Source organism: Equus asinus, chromosome 5, assembly GCF_041296235.1.
Source record: "Equus asinus isolate D_3611 breed Donkey chromosome 5, EquAss-T2T_v2, whole genome shotgun sequence".
Lineage (NCBI taxonomy): Eukaryota > Metazoa > Chordata > Mammalia > Perissodactyla > Equidae > Equus > Equus asinus.
The window spans coordinates 94,644,860-94,663,889 of NC_091794.1; the positions used below are offsets into that span (position 1 = coordinate 94,644,860).

The window sequence follows — 19,030 nt, forward strand, 5'->3', positions numbered from 1 at the left end:
TCGTAATACTTTCCTGCCATAGAAGCTCTTGACTCAAGAATCAGAATTTTCTTTGCCACTGTAGCAACTCCTGTGGGAGATAAAGGGAGCCTTAGTTTCCAGAGGAGCATTTGACTTGGGTGGCTAAGGTTGACATTACTTCATCTCATATCCCGAGGGTGCAATATAATATCACTGTTGTAATATTGACAGCATTGCCTCTCAATTCAGGGAAAGCCTTGGCAGTTTTCCTCGGCTATTTAGGAAGTAGCCTTAATTACATGAGTATCTGCTTCTCAGACATTTGTGGAAAAGCTTTCGGAAGCCACGCACCTACAGTGAAAGTTTGCAGGGTGACTGCTGATCGTGCAGCGGGGTCTGCGTGTCTCTGTGCATGAGTCTCTGCAGCTCTTGATTTGGGTTTTACCAAACTTCTAAGAAGAATAGCAGCCTATTTTAACCTTCCTCCTATGCTGTTAGGATTAATTGAGTGTGTGTGTGTGTGTACACAGAGAACATGATGACAACTGTGTTTGGTAGGTATTTAGCATTCCATATAAATAATGACAACTAGTTTCAACCAGAGGCTAATGAGTGAGCCAAGGTTATACTCTTGAAAGGGTTGTGCAGCTTTTGTGTGCCTTGAATTGGCTTACACATTTACTTAGACCAGGATGATCAACTTCAGAGTTATGAAAACGGCTGAATTTTAAGAGTTATGGCCATGTAGGGCAAACAGGAGCAAGATCAAGTGTAGTTGAATGTAACCATAGATTCAGACAATATCTAAACAAATAGGACAAGGTGAGGCTGGTGTGCAGAAATTCAGCATTGTTCACCCTCAGTCTCTGGCACGTAGTAGGTGTTAGAGTTTGCATGGGTGAGATGGTGTCTATGGGAAGCTAACACCAATTCTGAGTAGCCAGGATATAAAGACGACCTAAGATAGAAATTCAGAGTTGTGATACTGGGTGTCCTGCAGAGGGCAGTAAGCTTTTGTTCATATGGGACATGAAGAGAAGGGAACAGCTCCAGAAAAAGCAAGATAAGTGTCAAGATGGGCCTGAGGGAGGGTCTCATAGTTACAGCCAGCGCCATGGTGGCCCTGACTTAGTATCAGAGTGGTCCTGAGCTTCCACCTGTGACAGCGATTGTCACAGGGAACTGAAGGGGATACATCTTACCCACAAAATCAGAAGCCCCGGCTTTTCTATTTCACCTCTGACCTTTGGAGAGGCACTTAATCCTGGGCGTCAGTTTTCTCTTGGATAAAATGGGAAGGTTGAGCTGGGTTGGTTAAGTACTTTCCACTTGAATTCTTTGCATGTAACTTGAAGGAAAGGAGTGGTGGGTGCCCAGGAGCCTCTGGGGAGTGGCTGCTTTCCTGGGCATGGGTGTTCTCTTTCCTGTCCTCAGAGTGTGCATCTCCCGTGGCAGCACTTCCGTTACAGGTTAGTCTCGTAAGGCCAGAATGGTTTGACTGCAGCCCGGAGGCTGTCACCAAGGAGCACACTCCATTCCCTTTGGCTTGAGTGGAAAATGAGGCTTGTTCCTTCTTCCTGAGGCTTTTGTACTTGGACATCATGATTGACCGGCCTTGGTGGAAAAGAGATTTGAGGGATGCAAAGAAGGCCCTTAAATCCACATTTAACAAGCACCTAGAATGTGCTCCACGTTGGGCTATGTGCTAGCAATGAAAAGATGAAATGGGGTCCCAGCCATCGTGTGCTTGTGCATGAAGCGGGGAGGAGAATTATAGAACAGCTGAGGGTGCTGTTCTTGGCCATACGCTCATTCTAGAGGAGACTGGTTTGGTGGAGGCCTCAGAGGTCTGGGAAGCTTGGTAGAGGAGGAGGGCCTTGAGCCAGTCCTTTGAGAACTCAGGTAGGGATCCAAACAGTTATTAAACCCCTGGCAAGCACACAACTGCATCACGCATAGAGAATCTGCCGTAGTTACTGGCTCATGGCAGGCTCTCAACAAAGATCCCCTCTCCATTTCCTTTATCCTAAGCAGTGGAGACTTTAGAAGACGGGGATGGTAGTGTTCAGTGAACAAAGCCATTTTGAGGGAGAGAAAATGGAGGCAGGTTGTGGATGAATTGGAGGGAGAATGCGATGGAGACCCCAGTGGAGGCTGTTGGAGCAGCACAGGACTGAGGCGATGAGGCTCTGAGCTGGAGGGGACCATTGGGCTCTGGGACAATAGATGTGACAGACACCGCATCGAGGAACTGGGAGACTGTTACTGCCAAACAAGGGCAACTGGAGGAGAAATAGGCCAGCCCACCACTGACTTGGAAAATGGTGCTACCATAATAAGCTACTGTTTACTGAGCGGTTACTGCCAGGCGTTGTTACGAAAGTTGCCTCCTCAGATCCAACCTGTGAGCTAGGGGCTATTAACATCTCCACGGTACAGAGAAGTAAACAGGCTTAGGGAGGTTGTGTAACTTGCCTGTGGTCCTAAGCTGGTGAGGTTCCAACACGGGCCGCCTCACTCCAGGCCCTGCACAGGCAGGGGGGGCAGCTCTTGCAGCCAGGCGTCCCCTCTGTTGTCCCAAACAATTCCCCTCTGCCCCAGATTCAGCCAGTGCCACCCTCCCTAAAAGGGCAGTCAGTGACCATCTCTTGTTACTCTGGCATGCCCTTGAAGAGAGGTCTCACCCCCACCCCCATCCCTTTATTATAAGGGTGTTCCTTTCTGCTGTGTGTATTCTCCCAGGGGAGAGTTCTGATTTCCAGCAGTGCTTTGGCACTCGTGTAAATCTGTCCTCCCAGATAATGGTTTGGCCACCTTACTGTTAGTTCAGTTGTCTGAATCATGATTAAATGGATTCATTTAGGAACAACAAGAAGATGAAAGCCGGGCTCCTTAGAGAGGAGCTTCCCCCTTTGGACAGGAGGTTGGGCCAGGCACCCTGAAAGCTCCCTTCCAAATCCAGGACTGTGGTTCTGGGTCTTCTCTCCCTGGTGAGATTGCAGACCCCTGAGATCAGGGACCATGTTTCGGCCACTCAGGATTCCCCCACTGAGCTGAACTGCAAGGCCCCAGAAACACTGTTGGCACTTCAGTCTCCTGCCATCTGCCCCCTCCCTCTTCGCCCAAGTTAAACAAAAGGTCCACAGTGTCCCCGTGGCTGAGGCTTCTGCCAGTGGAAGCTGGTATTCTGCACTTAAGCTGCACAAGGAAGGTTTTCGGATGTTTTGTACGTGCACCCAGATTTTTAAAATATAGTTGTGGGGTTTGATGAGCTCTGAAAGACAGGGCCTCTGGCCCATAGCTGGAAAGGCCCAGCCTTCTCCCAGTGTGGTCAGGAGCACTACCGTCCCTGTCCTTGGGCACCAAGTCCTACTGGGGGCAAGTGAGCTGTGAAATGGATCCAAGGGAAGAAGAAACAGGCCAGGGATTAGCCAAATGCCCACGGCTGCCACCTCAGCAGCATGGTGGGGGCAAGGGGGACTGAGCCTCTGTGGGTGCAGGCGGCCTCTGGGCCCAGGCTTCCAAACTGGCCTCCCACTCCCCTCACTGGCAAGAAGCCCCAGCACGGCCTGGGATGGGGCAGGGCCGGGCGGGGCTCCCTGCCAAGCCTCTTAGGTGCTCTCAGCTCTCCGTACTTCACAACAGCAGCTAATAAGGATTTGCATTATCTCAGTGAAACCCCAGAACAACCCCATGATGTTGTCATACCCCTTTCACCGGCAAGAAATGAGGCAACTGAGACTTAGATTAGATGATTTGCCCAAAGTGACATAATTAGCAAGTGGTGAAATCAGGAATCAAACTCAAACTTAGGATCCCCATGCTATACTGCAGCTCCTCATGTCGCAAATGTAATTATTATGCAACTATCTTTCAAGTGTGTCTCCCCACCTAGAGACCAGGGACTGTGACTGTCACATTCACCACATTCACCACCTCCAGCACTCAGCCTGGCACACGAGGGGAGGTTAATAAATATGTGTGGAATTAGATCATTTTGAGTGGGCGGGTGACCCCTGTGGGCCTTGGGGCACCTGCTTTGTCCTCGTCCTGTGTGGACCCCCATGGGAAGTGAACTCGATTTCCTAGAAGCGAAGGATGGGTCTGCCCTGGCTTTGCAGATTGGCCTCCAAGGTGCCCAGTCCTTGACAGCGTCCTGCTAGACCCGCCAGCACGGACTGGTGGCCCGCAGCCAGAATTGGTTCGCAGACGTGTTGTGTTCGGCCCATGCTGTGTTCTACATTTTCGAATTAGTTGACAATTAATTCTACTTGAAAATGTGGTTTCAGGCTTATCTGGAAAAAGTAGGAAGATCTGGCAGCGCTGCGCTCAGTCCCACCCAGACACAGTCAGCAGGCTCTGGGCGGCTGCTGCCCCCTTGAGGTGGGACACGCGCTCTGCAGCTCTCCGTTCCTCTGGCCTGCTCCTGTCCTTCACCGGACTGCAGGCCCCAGCCGCAGGCCTAGAGTTGGCGGTCCCTCACATAGATGACAGCAACAACATCAGTTGGTCAAACATTTTTTTTAGGTTAAAAGTCCAATCAGTACAAAAAGATGTATAACAAAAAGTGACTCATCTTCCTCTGGTGTCCCCCAGCTCCCCTCCCCGCAGGCCACAGATCCCTGTGTGTCCCTCCACAGATGTGCTGCACTTCTATGAGCACAGTCACCAGACACCTCTTATGGGTCAGACAGCAGCTGGGCATCAGAGTCACATGGCACTTTTTCAAAATGTCAAGGGGCCAGCCCGGTGGTGCAGCGGTTAAGTGCGCACATTCTACTTCCTGGCGGCCCGGGGTTCGCCAGCCCAGATCCCGGATGTGGACATGGCACCGCTTGGCAAGCCATGCTGGGCAGGCGTCCCACATAGAAAGTAGAGGAAGATGGGCACAGATGTTAGCTCAGGCAGGGTCAGTCTTCTTCAGCAAAAAATAGGAGGATTGGCAGCAGTTAGCTCAGGGCTAATCATCTTCAAAAAAAAAAAAAGTTTTCGAGACTCAGGACCCTTGTCAGACCTCTGGAGGTAGAATTCCTAAAATTGGAGCCAGAGTGTCTACATTTTTTTAAGCCAGTGTTTTCTGTTGCTCAACCAGGCGGAGACCTCTGTACTCAAGATGCAACGTCCCAGACACAATTCCTGCTCCCCAGTCCCCTGAAGTCTGCCAGAGATGGGCCCGGAGCTCCAACTACCTGGGCCACTGCTCAGAGTTGTACAGACTGTACCCTGCGCAGGGGCACCCAGACAAGCCCTGAAATCTGGTCAAACCCTTGAACCAAGGCAGGTGACACCACATCCAACCCCCAGAGGCGCTGGCACCACCTTCGAATTTACTATGTCAACTGTTCCATGTGAATGCAGGGAGACCTGTTCTGTGATGCAGCAGCGCAGGCGGGGGCCCTCAGTCTGGCTGCAGGCCCGGGATGACTTTCTGCAGGAGGTGATGCTTGGGCCAAGTTTTGTATAGAGTTGGAATCAAAGAAGGCGGGCCTCTACCTGTACATACTTCTCTCTCCCAGGTCGCCCCACTCCAACCCCGACCCCACAGCTCTGTATGCTTATCAGGGGCCACTGGCGGGGACACTTTAATAACAATGTACATCCTGAAGGTCCTGGGAGACAGACTGGGATGGAAGGAGGGATCCAGCCGTAAGTCAGCGCAGCGCGCCTGGCCTGGGACATCTTGAGGTTAATTGACTTGGTGTCCAGGTGCTTAGGGGAACAGGGATGCAGGAGCCTTGTTCCTTCTGGCAATCTGAGAGGTTCTGCAACGCCAGCATCCACCTCTCAACAGCCTGAATCGATGCTATCAAAGAGGTGTCCTCAGACCACGGCCAATCCACAGACTGTTACCCATCTGCAATGAGCTAAGTACAGAAATGGAAAGTAAGCATTTAGAAACTTTTAAACAATCTAACAAGGTCGGTTAAAGTCGAGGCTAGTATTGTGCATCTTTTTTTAAATTTCATTTTATCTATTAAAATTTTTTATTATAAAATATACCGTTTTAACTATTTTTAAGTGTATAATTCAGTGGCATTAAGTACATCCACAATGTTATATAACCATTACCGCTATCTTGTATATTTCTTTCTTTCTTTTTTTTTTTTTGAGGAAGATTCGCCCTGAGCTAGCAGCCACCGCCAATCCTCCTCTATTTGCTTAGGAAGGCAGACCCTGAGCTAACATCCATGCCCATCTTCCTCTACTTTATATGTGGGACGCCTGCCACAGCATGGCTTGACGTAGCACGTAGGTTCCGCACCCAGGATCGGAATCAGCAAACCCCGGGCTGCTGAAGCGGAATGTGCGAACTTAACCACTGTGCCACCAGCCTGGCCCTCGTATATTTCTTTAATTTTGCAAAAGTATAAGTTCTCAGCAGATTAGAAAAAAAATTTTAATGTCGTTTGAGAAGCACTGGCCTCAATGTTGACCTCTGGGTTCCCAAAGCCTCAAAGGCTTGGGGGAAATAGGCACCTGATCGAAGGGCTTGTACATTGTTTGGCTTCATTTCCCCAAACTGTTGAGATTTGCCCCAGAGAGTGGCATGGCTGAGGCCCAGCCTCCCTGGGCTGGAGGAGCGGACGGATGGGCACCAACCTGGAAGGGAGTGGAGGAGGCCTTGTGCTCCCCGGGCTGGGCAGAGGAGTGCTCTCCGGGGAAAGGCCTGCCCTGTGCCCTGGGCAAGGGGGCCCAATGAGATGCTGCAGGATGTTCTGGCAGCCTTTCCCCCACTCAGCCAGCGGGGGGAGGCGAGTTGGTTTAGACTTCCAAGAATGTCAGCTCCGACTGGAAGGGCCCTCAGTGACCCTGTTGTCTGCCCTCCTTGTTTAGAGGAAGAGCTTGAGGCTGGAGAGAAAGGACTTGCCCAAGGTTACAGCCAGTTAGTGGTGCTCCCAAATCTAGGCCTTTCAGTTCCCAGGCAGGAGCGGGCCAGAGGTGTCTGGAGTCACACAGGATGGGATCAAGTTCTAGCTCTATTAGCGCCAAGGGGCCTTGGGCATCTGTACCCTCATCTGTCAAATGGGGATAATCCCTCACAGCTGGACGCGTACTGAGCCTGTGCTGGGTTTAAGGAGGGGCCTAGCCCAGGTTGGGGGATAGGCAGGACGAGTCAGTGCCCTGCCCCTCCCTGCCCCTTCCTGCCCAGTGTTCCTCCTGCCGACTGCTGGGGCTTCTCAGCCTGCCACGGCCCCTTGCTGCAGCTGAGGGGACAGAGGAAGACAGACCCTCTCCCTCCAGACTGAGAAGAACAGGGGGCTCATAACCCACCCCACCGGCCCCTCTGAGCCTCTCCCTCCCCAGCTGGCCAGCCCTCCAGGCCCGACCCCTCCGCTAACTCTCTGGGCATCTTTGAGACATTTTTGTCCTTTCTGGGACTCAGAACATTTAGAAAATGAAGGAGTTGAATCAGAAGAACTCGAAAGTCCATTTTGAGGAGTGGGTGCTGAAGTTTGGATGCTTTAAATTTCTGTATCTTTTCTGGGAGAGTTAAACTCCCAGCATGTCAGACTGGGCCGCCTCGGGTTCCTGGCCACCTGCCTCCCTCTGTTCTTGCCTTTCTCCGTACTTTCTCTCTCCCTCCAGTCTCTCTTTTCTCTCTTATGGCTGAGGTGTTTTGAGCGCTTACCATTTGCTATGCACTGTTTAAGCATTTTACATATTCCATCCTGTGGAATCCTTAAAACATCCTTGTGAAGTAAATACTATTCTTATCCCATTTTCCAGACAAGGAAACTGAGGTTCGGAGAGTTACGTCACTGACCCACAGCTGGTCAGTGGGAGCGCCATAGGAGGCACTGACACCATTCCCCAGATGGGCAGTTCATTCTGGCCTGAATTCACCTAATTCAAAACGGCGGGTGCCTGTTCTCACCTCCTCCCTCCTGTTTTCCCCAAATGGGCTCTGACTCCCACCCCAGAGACGCCCCTGCTGGGCGCATCACCAGGGCCGTCAGGGAGGAGGGTTTGGCTGTTGGTGGGCAGAGGATCACTCCTCGGTTCCAGTTTCTGACTTGTATCTCAGGTATCAGGCCTCTACCTTCCACCTCCTTCCTCTCCTTTCTCTTCAGATGTCCAAGAGCTGGAAGGTCCCCTAAGGGATTACCCAGAACAGGCCTCTGCATTCAATCACTTATTCATTCACTGAACAAGTACATTTCGAGTCCTCCTACCTGCCAGGCAGTGTTAGGCCCTGGGGAGACAGCTATGTACAGGGCAGACAAGCTCCCTGTCCTCAAGAGCTTACATTCTGGTGGAGGAGACAGACAATAACAAAAGATGATGAGTGCAATGGAGAACATGAAAGGGGTGCTGTGACACACAGTGACCGCAGCAGGGGCGAGGTCCTCTACAGAGTAGGTGGGCAGGCGGCAGTGCACTCCTGGCAGAGAGAACAGCTAGTGCAAAGACCCAAAGGCAGGAACCAGCAGGTGTGAGGAAGGAGCACAAAGCCCTGCATGGCTGGAGAGGATGAGCAAGGGGCCCAGGGCAAGGGGGCTGGGCAGCGCCAGCCATGCAGACCTTGGGCCAGGACGAGGGGTCGCATTCTGTTCTGTGTGTGATGTGAAGCCTCTGGGGACTTTAAGCAGGGGGTGATTATGTTTGTAAAGGACTCTTGGGCCACTGCGAGGAGAGTGGATGTAAGGGGAGCAGGAGTGCGGGAGGGAGAAATGAGGGTGGCTTGGACTAGGGGGGGTCAATGCGATAAAGAGACAAGGTCAGATTCAGAGTCTATCACAGTGGAGCCAACAGGATGCTGATGGATGAGATGTGGGCCGGGGCGGGGTGGGGGGGTGAGGGATGCCCCCTGGGGTTTTTCGCCTGGGCAGCTGAGTGAATGGAGGTGTCATCTACTCAAATGGAAAAGCCTGGAGAAGGAACCCGAATGGAAAGAAGCAATGTTTCCACTTAACCTTCATGGCAGACCCTGCTAGCTGGCTTCCCAGCAAATCTATTCTCTCTCCTTCTTTTTCATAATAGAAGGCCGAAAGGTTTTTTTTTTTTCTTCAAGCATTGACCTGTCTGTCCCCTCCTTCTGCCTTTTGCCCTTTTCCCATCCTCCTTTCTCCGGCCTGGAATGGAGACAGGATACTAGAGATACAGCAGCCATCTTGTGACAACTAGGGTAGAGGCCACTGGATAAGATAGCTGGAGCGGGGAGATAGATGGCGCCTGAGCCCTTGATACTATCACTGAACTGGCATAGCAGTCTTTGACTGCCTTTCCCCCGGGTTCTTGTTGTGGGAGGCAAATTAATCCTTTTATTTGTTTAAGCCACTGTTTTGTGGCTTTTCATTGCTTGCTGCGGAATGCAGTTGTTGCTAACAGAGTCATGTTGAGTTTGAGATTTTGGAGGAGAAACCAGAATTCAGTCATTCATTCAAGAAATATGTATTGAGGACCTACTATGCGCCAGGCACTGCTGAGAATTCAGCAGTGGATCAAACAGGTAAAAATGCCTGCCCTTGAGGAGTTTATACTCTGGAGTAACCTAGAAGCCGGACCTGACTTCTGGGCTATGCATTCTCATTTGATCCAAAGGTGGTAAGATTTGAACTATAAAGAGGGGACAGGGGTAAAATGTGGCCTGTCTATTCTCACAGGCTTCCTCATCCACCCATTATGTTAGCAAATTGAAAATCAACATATTGGGGCCCGCCCCGGTGGCGCAGTGGTTAAGTGCGCGCGTTCTACTTCAGCGACCCGGGGTTCGCCGGTTTGGATCCCGGGTGTGGACATGCCATCACTTGGCACGCCATGCTGTGGTAGGCGTCCCACACATGGAGTAGAGGAAGCTGGGCACGGATGTTAGCTCAGGGCCAGTCTTCTTCAGCAAAAAGAGGAGGGTTGGTGGCAGATGTTAGCTCAGGGCTAATCTTCCCCAAAAACAAATTAAAAAATAAATTTAAAAAATTAAAAAAAAAATCAACATACTTCTCTGGTGTTTTCTATAAGCCAAACACTAGGCTGCATTCTCTCTCTGTGAGGGAGGTGTTATTATTACCAAGCCCATTTTGCAGGATGGTAAGCAAGCCGCCTCTGTCACACAACTAAGTGGCTGTGCTGAGATTTGAACTCGGGGCTTTCTGACTCCAGAAACTCCACTGCACTCACTGACCCCCTGGGCCACCTCTTGGCCCCCTTTTCCTGCAATCCTTTTGATCACTGTTTGACAAACCATTTCCTGCTTCCCCTTTCTCCTTGCTTTGGACAGGTACTATGTCTCTTATTCATCTGTATATTCCGGGCACCTAACGAGGGCCTGGCACCCTTCATCCATTCATCCCACTTTTCAAAAAATGTTCTCTGTGCCAATTGCTAGGAATACAGGACAAGTCACAGAACAGCACACCCAGCCTAGGAGGGGGACAGGCAATTAACAGGCGTCACAGTGTGGTGGGTGCTGGTAGGTATCACAGGGGCCAAGAGAAGCACAGAAAAGGGCAACCAAGTCAGACTGAGGTGGTGGGGACCAGTCAACCAGTCGTGGAGGAGTCAGCATCTGAGCTGAGTCCCAAAGGAGAAACAGGAGTAGAGCAGGTGAAAAAGCAGCCGTGGGTGTTTCAGGTGGAGGGAGCAGCACGTGGAGGAACGAGAGAGGCAAGACGGCAGCCTGTGGGAGCGACTGGACTATGACATGGGGGGAGTAGGGAGGCATGAGGCTGGGGGAGGATCTCAAGGCCCTCAGCCAGGGCTAGCAGTTTGGACTTGATTTGGTAGGCACTGGGGAGCCGCCAATGGGCGCTGAGCAGTGTGGGCCCTGGTCAGATTTGCCTGGGCACTCTACAAATACTTGATGGAATGAATGAATGAAAGAAGAAATGGTAACTATGGGGTCCCATGCATGTGTCCTGCAGAGAGGAGGGGGCGGTTAATGATCTGGCAGTGGAAGGACAAGGCAGGCAGACTCCCGGACACGAGCCAACCACTTCCCTCAGCTCCTCCTCCCTGGGCCTGTGACTCCCCTGCCTGGACACTAGTCACTTGCTGGGATCTTTACGGGAGCCTCTGCACTAGTCCCCCTCTTTCTGCCCTGGCCTCTACAGTGTGTTCTCTAACACAGCCCCGGTGACCCTCTGAAGTCGGGTTCTCCACCCCAGCGCTCTGCCCAACCCCTTTGCCACCTCAGCTACATCAAAATGGAAGAAGAAATTGCTGCTCTCGGCGTTTACAATGGCTCTGGCATGTGCAAAGTTGGCTTTAGCGGAATGATGCCCCCAGAGCATCATGGGAAATGTGGGACAGGACAGATACATGGGTGATGAGCTCAGAGCAAGAGCGACGTTCTGAGCCTGAAGCGCCTCATTGAACTGGGCTGACATGGAGAAAGACCTGGCATCACACCCTCTACCCCCAGCTTCCTGTTGCCCCAAGGAACACCCTCTTCTCTTTACCAAAGTTCCACTGACCCCCAAGAGCAATAGGGAGAGGACGGCCCAGCTCAACACCCTCCAGGCATGCTGCTGCCCGGGTCGGGCCCTCCTCCAGGTGGTTGTGGACTCTGGAGTAGTGTTGCCCTCACAGTGCCTATCAGTGAGGGTGACACCCTGCCCTCAGTGAGGGTGACACCCTGCCCTACGCCGGCCTCTGGACTTGACTGACCGTGACTTGGGAGATGACCTCCTGGAGGAGAGCCTGACGGAAAGAGGTTACAGCCTCGCTACCACAGCTGAGAGGGACTGGTGTGTGACGCGGAGGGAAAGCTCTGCTGCATCACCCTGGACCTGGAGCAGGAGATGGCCCCCGCTGTGTCCTCCGCTTCCTCCCCGGAGAAGGGCTGTGAGCTTCTGATGGTCAGGAGGTTGTCCTTGGCCATGAGAGGTCCAGATGTCCAGAGCGTCTCCTCCAGCCCTCGTTCCTGGGCTTGGCGTCCTGTGACATTCATGAAACCACTTTTAACTCGGTTCTGAAGTGTGCGATTGACCTCTGAAAGGATCTGTGTGCCCACACAGCATTGCAGGGGGGCCAACAGAACGCAGGGAGAAATCACGGCCAATGAAGACAGTTTCTCCTTAGGCACTAAAAATCCGGAGCGGTGGCTTCCTTGCAGGCTGCTCTCTCCGCCTTCCAGCAGATGTGGATCAGCAAGCAGCAGGGGGACGGGTCAGGCCCTCTGACTGTCCGCTACAAATGCCTCCAATGATGCAACTGCAGAATGTCTGTTGCATGAGTTCATTCACAAGTATAACTTTACCCTGGCAAAATATATACGCTTACGCTGGCCTCCTGAAACTGGAGCAGCTTTTGAGAAGAAATCTGCCCAATACTGAAATGAACACCATCCTCGGGTTGTAAAATAAGTAAGTAAATAAATAAATAAAATGTAGTTAGATCCTCTCCCCTCTCTGCTCAGAAATGTCCTGTGGACTCCCCACGGCACTAAGCCTAAAATCCAAAGTCCTTACCCTGGGAAGGCGCTGCAGGAAACTCTCTGATCTCATCACCTTCTCCTCTGCCCACTGCGTCCTCAACATGACAGCCATGGCCCTGCTTCAGGACTTTTGTACTTGCTGTTCCCCCTGACAAGCACACAAACGTCACCTCGCCCGCAGCAAGGCCTTCCCTGATCACCCTCTCTAAAACCCACCTGCCTGCCCCAGCATCATGCCCTTTTCCTTACGACGCCTCAGTTTATCTGCAGTACTCATGTGTGTTCTCTTCCCCCCTTTAGGAGAGATGCTTCCGGAGGCCGGAGACTGAGCCTGTCCTGTTCTGTCCTGCGTCCCTGGCACCTGGAATAGGGCCCAGCACACAGTAGGTGAGGTGCCCCATAAATACTTCTTGAAGGAGGACGCCTGGCCCCCTGATGAACCCTGTGTGGCCTGTAACCAGGAGTCACCCTCCACCCCAATGCCACGATCTCTGTCTGCAGCTCCACTGTGTCTCCCACTAGTTGTCAGGGGGAGAGCGGAAATTTCCACTTGAAGTTGGAAGGATAGCCACATTCCCTGGGCTGGACTAGAGGGCCTAAGAGGAAATTTCCATGACCCGTGTCTGGCAGCATGATGGAGTGGCCGGGGAGCCAGGGAGGGGCGAGGGGTGCTCGTGAACCTCTGTGCCTGCCCCCTGCCCAGACTGGAGTGCAGGGTCTGTTTGCAGATCTGCAGATCGGAAACTCCATGCTGGCTTATCTCACACTAGGAGGTCCAGCCTGGGGTGTCCTCCAACCCTGGAGCCGGAAGGATCTTTAGCCATCATCAAATTCAATCCTCTCCTTTTCCAGATGGAGAAACTGAGGCCCAGAGAGGGGAAGCGATGTGTCCCAGGTCACAGAGAAAGCTAGCGACAGACAATGGACTCAAACCCACGGCACCGTCTGGGCTTTTGCCTCTCTTCTCGTCCCGTCCTTCTGTCCCGCCCACCCTTTCCTCCCACAGGCCTGCAGCCAATCTTTCCCAAGTGCCACTTTGGGCCAGCCTGGTGCCCTGGGCCCTGGGCTTCCTGCCCTGGAAGCTCAGGCTGCCTGAGGCTATGTCATTGCCACTTCCTCCTGTCAGACCTCCAGAGCTGCCTGCCCCTCCTCCCCACACCCTGTCCCGGCCACAGACTCTGCTACTCGTTTAAAAATCCTGATGCCCAGGTTGCTCCCCAGACCAATGAGATCAGAATGTCTGGCGGGGGGGGGGGGGGGGGGGGGAGGGGATGGTCCAGGCATCAGGGTTTTTTTTTTTTAAGATGTCGGGGTGATTCCATTTGTAGCAAAGTTTCGAAACCTCTGTTTTAGCCTTGATAAATGGCACCTCCACCTCCTGTACCTTGGCCCCTAGGCTGCAGATATTCTTTCTCGGGATCTACTTTCTGGATGCCTGGGCCTGGGCCCCAGGACAGTCCTCAGCTGGGCAATCCCAACTCCTTCCTGCTCCTGCCCTTTGCCCAACAGGTCTCCGGTCTGCCGAGATTGCCTGTTCTGATCTGCCTCACCACTGCCAGGAACTCACTAAATATTTGTTGGTAATGATGTTGATAAATATTTGCTGTTAATGACCTCAGTCTGACCAAGAGGATCCTTGATGTAGAAGAAAGAAAAGGGCTTTTTTTTGGTGAGGAAGATTGGCCCTGAGCTAACATCTGTTGCCTATCTTCCTTTTTTTTCGTTCCTCTCCACAGCCCCGGTACATAGTTGTGTATCCTAGTTGTAGGTCATTCTAGTTCTTCTATGTGGGACGCTGCCACAGCATGGCTTGATGAGTGATGTGTATGTCCGCGCCCAGGACCTGAACTGGGGAAGCCCAGGCTGCGGAAGCAGAGCACATGAACTTAACCTTTTGGCCGTGGGGCGGGCCCCAAGAAAAGGGCTTTGAGGTGAGGCAAACTTGGACTCTAGTACCAGCCAGTTCTGCTTTCTGTGTCTGGGTCTCAGTTTACTCAGCTGTGAAGGGAGGTGGAGCAGAGGGAAAAATGCCTACCTTGTAGTTTGTTATCAGGATCAAAGATACTATCTAATATTTGTACAGGGCCAGCAGCTTGTGACCGGTTCCTCTGGCAACAGGCTGCTCTTGCCCAGGTGGTGGGGAATGGCGACTGTTTCCATGGGGAGGAAGTAGAACCTCAGGAAGGAAGGTGGCTGTGAGCCTTCCGAAAAGGACGCTGCCCAAGGGGGCTTCCTCCCAGGGCAGGACAACTGCAGCAGAGAGGTGAAAGGAGGGTGCGGAAGTGGAGGGGTGGGGGTCATATGGGACTGGCTAGAGAGTGCCACCACCTTGCCTGGGAGTGCCACGTGCAGTCCCTGCTGGGGAGTTCTCTTGGGAACCCACAAAAGTGCCCCAAGAGGACAGAATCAGCATTTGGGTACCTGCTGTGCCCAGAGGCACCGATGCCCCGTTGCAACCACACCAGACAAAGAACACATTTGCTACCTCTATCTCATGCTCTGAGCTATCAGGAAGGAGAAACTTTAGACTGAAAAGGACACGAAAATTTTGATCACAAACCAGACCAGACTTTTTAAGAGACCTAGAAAGTGAGACTGTGCTTGTCCACCTGAGAGGGAAAAGCTACAGGAGCATCTCAAGCAGGAGCAAGAGTCTCCAGAGAAGTTAAAGGGGCTCTGGCTGGAAGGAGTCCTGGGGCCACCTGTGCCACGCCGAGTCGGCTCGGTCCATGACTGGTTCCCCTGGGACTTGTCTTATGAAGCCAGTCTGGGCTAGACATTGATGGGACTGCTGCCAAACGCCAAATGCTGCGTGGCCTTAGCAGGCCCTTTATTTCTCTGAGCCTCAGTTTCTCTAGCTGTGAAATGCCTCTGTTTTCAAAGAGCCTTGCCTGACTGTGCCAGTCTGTAGAAAGATCTGAGATCTCTCAGTTCCAAGCAGGAAAATTAAATGTGTCCTGAGCCCAGAGTCTGAAGCAAACTCTGGAGGACCTCAGGAAGCCAGGCAGGCGAATCTGAAATCAAGCAGCAAGCTGAAAAATGATCTCCTCTGTATAGTGAGGAAATAAAAATGATTTTAAATTTGCTGTTTAAAAGATGTTGACTGCAATGTTATTTTTAACAGTTTTATTGAGACATAATTTATATACCATAAAATTTACCTCTTTGAAGTGTGTAATTCAATGACTCAGTGAGTTTACAGAGTTGTGCAACCATCACCACAATCTAATTTTAGAATTAGATTCTGACTCGGATGATTCAATCATCCCAGAGAGAGGTCTCAGGCCTATTCCCACCCCCAGCTCTGGCAACCACTAATCTGTTTTCTGTTCTTATAGATTCGCCTTTTCTGGACATTTCAGATCAATGCAATTGTGCAGCACGCGTGTCTTGCACCTGGCTTCTTTCCCTCAACACCATGTTTCTGAGGCTTTTCTATGTTGCAGCGTGTGTCAGTACCTTGTTCTTTTTTATAGCCAAACCATATGATATTGCATGGATACACGGTACCACATGTTACTTACCTTTTCATCATTGATAAGACGTTTGGGCTGTTTCACTTTTGGGGCCGTTATGGATAATGCTCCTTGGAACATTGTGTATAAGTCTTGGGTGGACACACTTTTCAACTCTCTTGGGTAGATTCCCAGGAGTGGAATTGCTGGGTGATACGAAAAGTCTATGTTTGATTCTTTGAGGAACTGCCAAATTGTTTTCCACAGTGGCTGCACCATTTTTACATTCCCAGAGGCAATGTATGAGCGTTCCAGTTACTTCACATCCCTGACACTTGTTATTTCTTTCCTTTTTTTCTTTTGGAAGATTGGCCCTGGGCTAACATCTGTTGCCAATCTTCCTCTTTTTTTTTTTTTCTCCTGAACGCCCCCCAGTACATAGCTGTATCTCCTAGTTGAAGGTCCTTGTAGCTCCTCTATGCAGGACGCCACCTCAGCATGGCTGGATGAGCGGTGATAGGTCCGCACCTGGGATCTGAACCGGTAACCCCAGGCCACCAAAGCAGAGCGTGCGAACCTAACTGCTCCGCCATGGGGCCGGCCCCTATTTCTTTTCTTTTTAATTATAGCCATCCTAGTGGGTGTAAAGTGGTAACTTATTGTGGTTTTGATTTGCATTCCTACAATGACTAAGGATCCTGACCGTCTTCTCATGTGCTTATTGGCCATTCATACATCCTCTTTGGTGAAATATCTATTCAAATTCATTGCCCATTTTAAAGTTTAATTATTTATCTTTTTATTGAATTGTGAGAGTTCTTTACATATCCTAGATACAAGTCCTTTAGTAGATATGTGATATTTGCAAATGTTTTCTTTCAGTTTGACTTATCATTTTTTTTAGTTAATTTATCATAAATGTAAGCGTTTATTTCTGGGTAAATAAAGGGTTATAAGGGTTTATTTCTGGGTTAGTACAGAGTTCTCCTTTTTCAGTGTTCTCCTTTTTCAGAATCGTTTTGCCTATTTTGGGTCCTTTGCATTTTCTTATAAATTTTAGGGTCGGCTTGTCAATTTCTGCAAAAAACACCTCCTGGGAGTTTGTTAGGGATCGAATTGAATATATAGATCAATTTGGAGAGAACTGCTCCTTTAACATTCTGGAGTCTTCCAATCCACGAAGATAAACTCTCTCTCCATATATTTACACCTTTTAAAATTGCTTTCAGCAATATTTTGTAGACCTCCTTGTACAAGTCTTGCACTATTTTTATTCCTCAATATTTACTTCTCTTTGATGTGATTGTATGCAATGTTATTTTATTTATTTATTTTTTACTAGGGCATAATTGACATATAACGTTACCTTAGTTTCAGGTGTGCAACATAATAATTTGATATTTGCGTATATTGTAAAACGTTCACCATGACAAGTCTAGCTAACATTTGTCACCGTAAGTAGTTGAAATGTTTTTTCTTTTGATGAGAACTTTTAAGATTTACTCTCTTAGTAACTTTCAAATATGCCATACAGTATTATTAACTATAGTCACTATGCCATACATTACAGCCCCAGGACTTATTTATTTTATAACTGGAAGTTTGTACCTTTTGACTCCTTTCAGCCATTTTACCCACCCCCCACTCTTTCCCTCTGACAACCACAGTCTGTTCTCTGTATGCATGAGCTCAGTCTTTTTGTTTTGTTTTTGTTTTTTGTTGTTTTTTTTTTTTGAGGAAGATTAACCCTGAGCTAACACCTGCTGTCAATCCTCCTCTTTTTTTTTTTTTTTTTTTTTGCTGAGGAAGACTGGCCCTGAGCTAACATCCGTGCCCCTCTCCCTCCACTTTATTTGAGGGCTGCCTACCACAGCATGACTTGCCAAGCGGTGCCATGTCTGCACCCGGGATCTGAACCAGCGAACCCCGGGCCACCAAAGTGGGACATGTGCACTTAACAGCTATGCCACCAGGCTGGCCCTGTTTTGTTTTGTTTTAAATTCCATATATAAGTGAAATCATACCATATTTATCTTTCTCTATCTGACTTATTTCACTTAGTATAATCCCCTCAAGTTCTATCCATTGTTGTTGCAAATGAAAAGATTTTGTTCTTTTTTTGTGGCTGAATAATATTCTACTGTATGTAAATACACCACATTTTCTTTGTCCATTCATCCATCAATAAACACTTAGGTTGTTTCCATGTGCAATGTTATTTTAATACTGAAAGAAAAAGAGAAAGAAAGAAAAATAAAAGTATCCTGAATACGCAGCATTTGAGAAATCATTGAGCAAATTATGGTCTGTTCTATTGATGGGACATTTTGGAACTATTAAAAGTGATTGTTATGTGTTTCCCCAGAAAGAGCTCTCTGATCATGTTGGACCACAGAGAAGACTGAGGGAAGGGACAATACCTGATTCATCTCCCTTTTCCCAGGACCGAGCAGAGAGCCAGGCACAGACTAGATGCTCTGTGTGGTAGCCACTAGTGCTGGCCACCAAATATTTCTTTCTTCTCCTGTTGCACTTCCTTGCTCCTTCAAGTTAGTTGTGGCCAAGTGACTTGCTTTCATCAACAAAATGTGAATGGATGTGATATGCATCACTCCTGAGCAGAAACTTTAAAAGTCAGTGAGCAACTTAACCATACTCTTAATCTTGGAGGAGGTGGCTGGCTGCACCATCACACTGGACCCTGCAGTGAGAATGACAAGGACATGCCGCTCTATAGCCAATTGACATGTAGAGTGAGCAAGAACTACAGGCTGATTTAAGCTGCTTAGATATTGGCATCGTTTGTTACTGCAGCATAACCTAACTCATCCTGACTATTATATGGATAAATGTTTGGTGAAAAAATTGAATGGAACTAAAGAGCAGAACATTAAATTCTCTGTCTTTTCTGATTAAAACTATGAAAAACAATGTCGGAATATGGGCTGTAAACTTAAGGAAATGAGGAAATTAAAGCCAGCTAGATTGTTAGAGGTGGGGATTATGGTGAATTCTTTGTCTTGTAAATGTGTCTTTTGGGTTCCTGGACCCAATTCCAACATGCGTGTTTCTAGGCCGGGGGAGACCTTCCACACCACATCAAGCAATTCTTAGACACCAGCAGGAAGTCTGAGAATTCAGCTCAATTCTGACACTATCTACCCAGAGATAGCATCAGATTCCACAGGTTAAACGCTCGGTCCCACAATACTGCCACCCCCTTCAGACACAGGTCATAAGC

At 49.7% G+C, this 19,030-nt stretch overlaps 1 long non-coding RNA gene across 2 annotated transcripts; it reads left to right on the top strand.

Annotated features, from left to right (window-relative positions):
• Positions 1-12,125: 12,125 nt before the first annotated feature.
• On the top strand, positions 12,126-18,763 carry LOC106840053 (uncharacterized). 2 transcript variants are annotated; one of them, XR_011503545.1, is made up of 4 exons: positions 12,126-12,263; positions 12,635-12,721; positions 13,187-14,265; positions 18,155-18,763. It is a non-coding gene; the product is annotated as an uncharacterized lncRNA (long non-coding RNA). The 2 variants fall into 2 exon arrangements; XR_006527687.2 differs by lacking the exon at positions 18,155-18,763 and having other exon boundaries at positions 13,187-17,161.
• Positions 18,764-19,030: the final 267 nt, after the last annotated feature.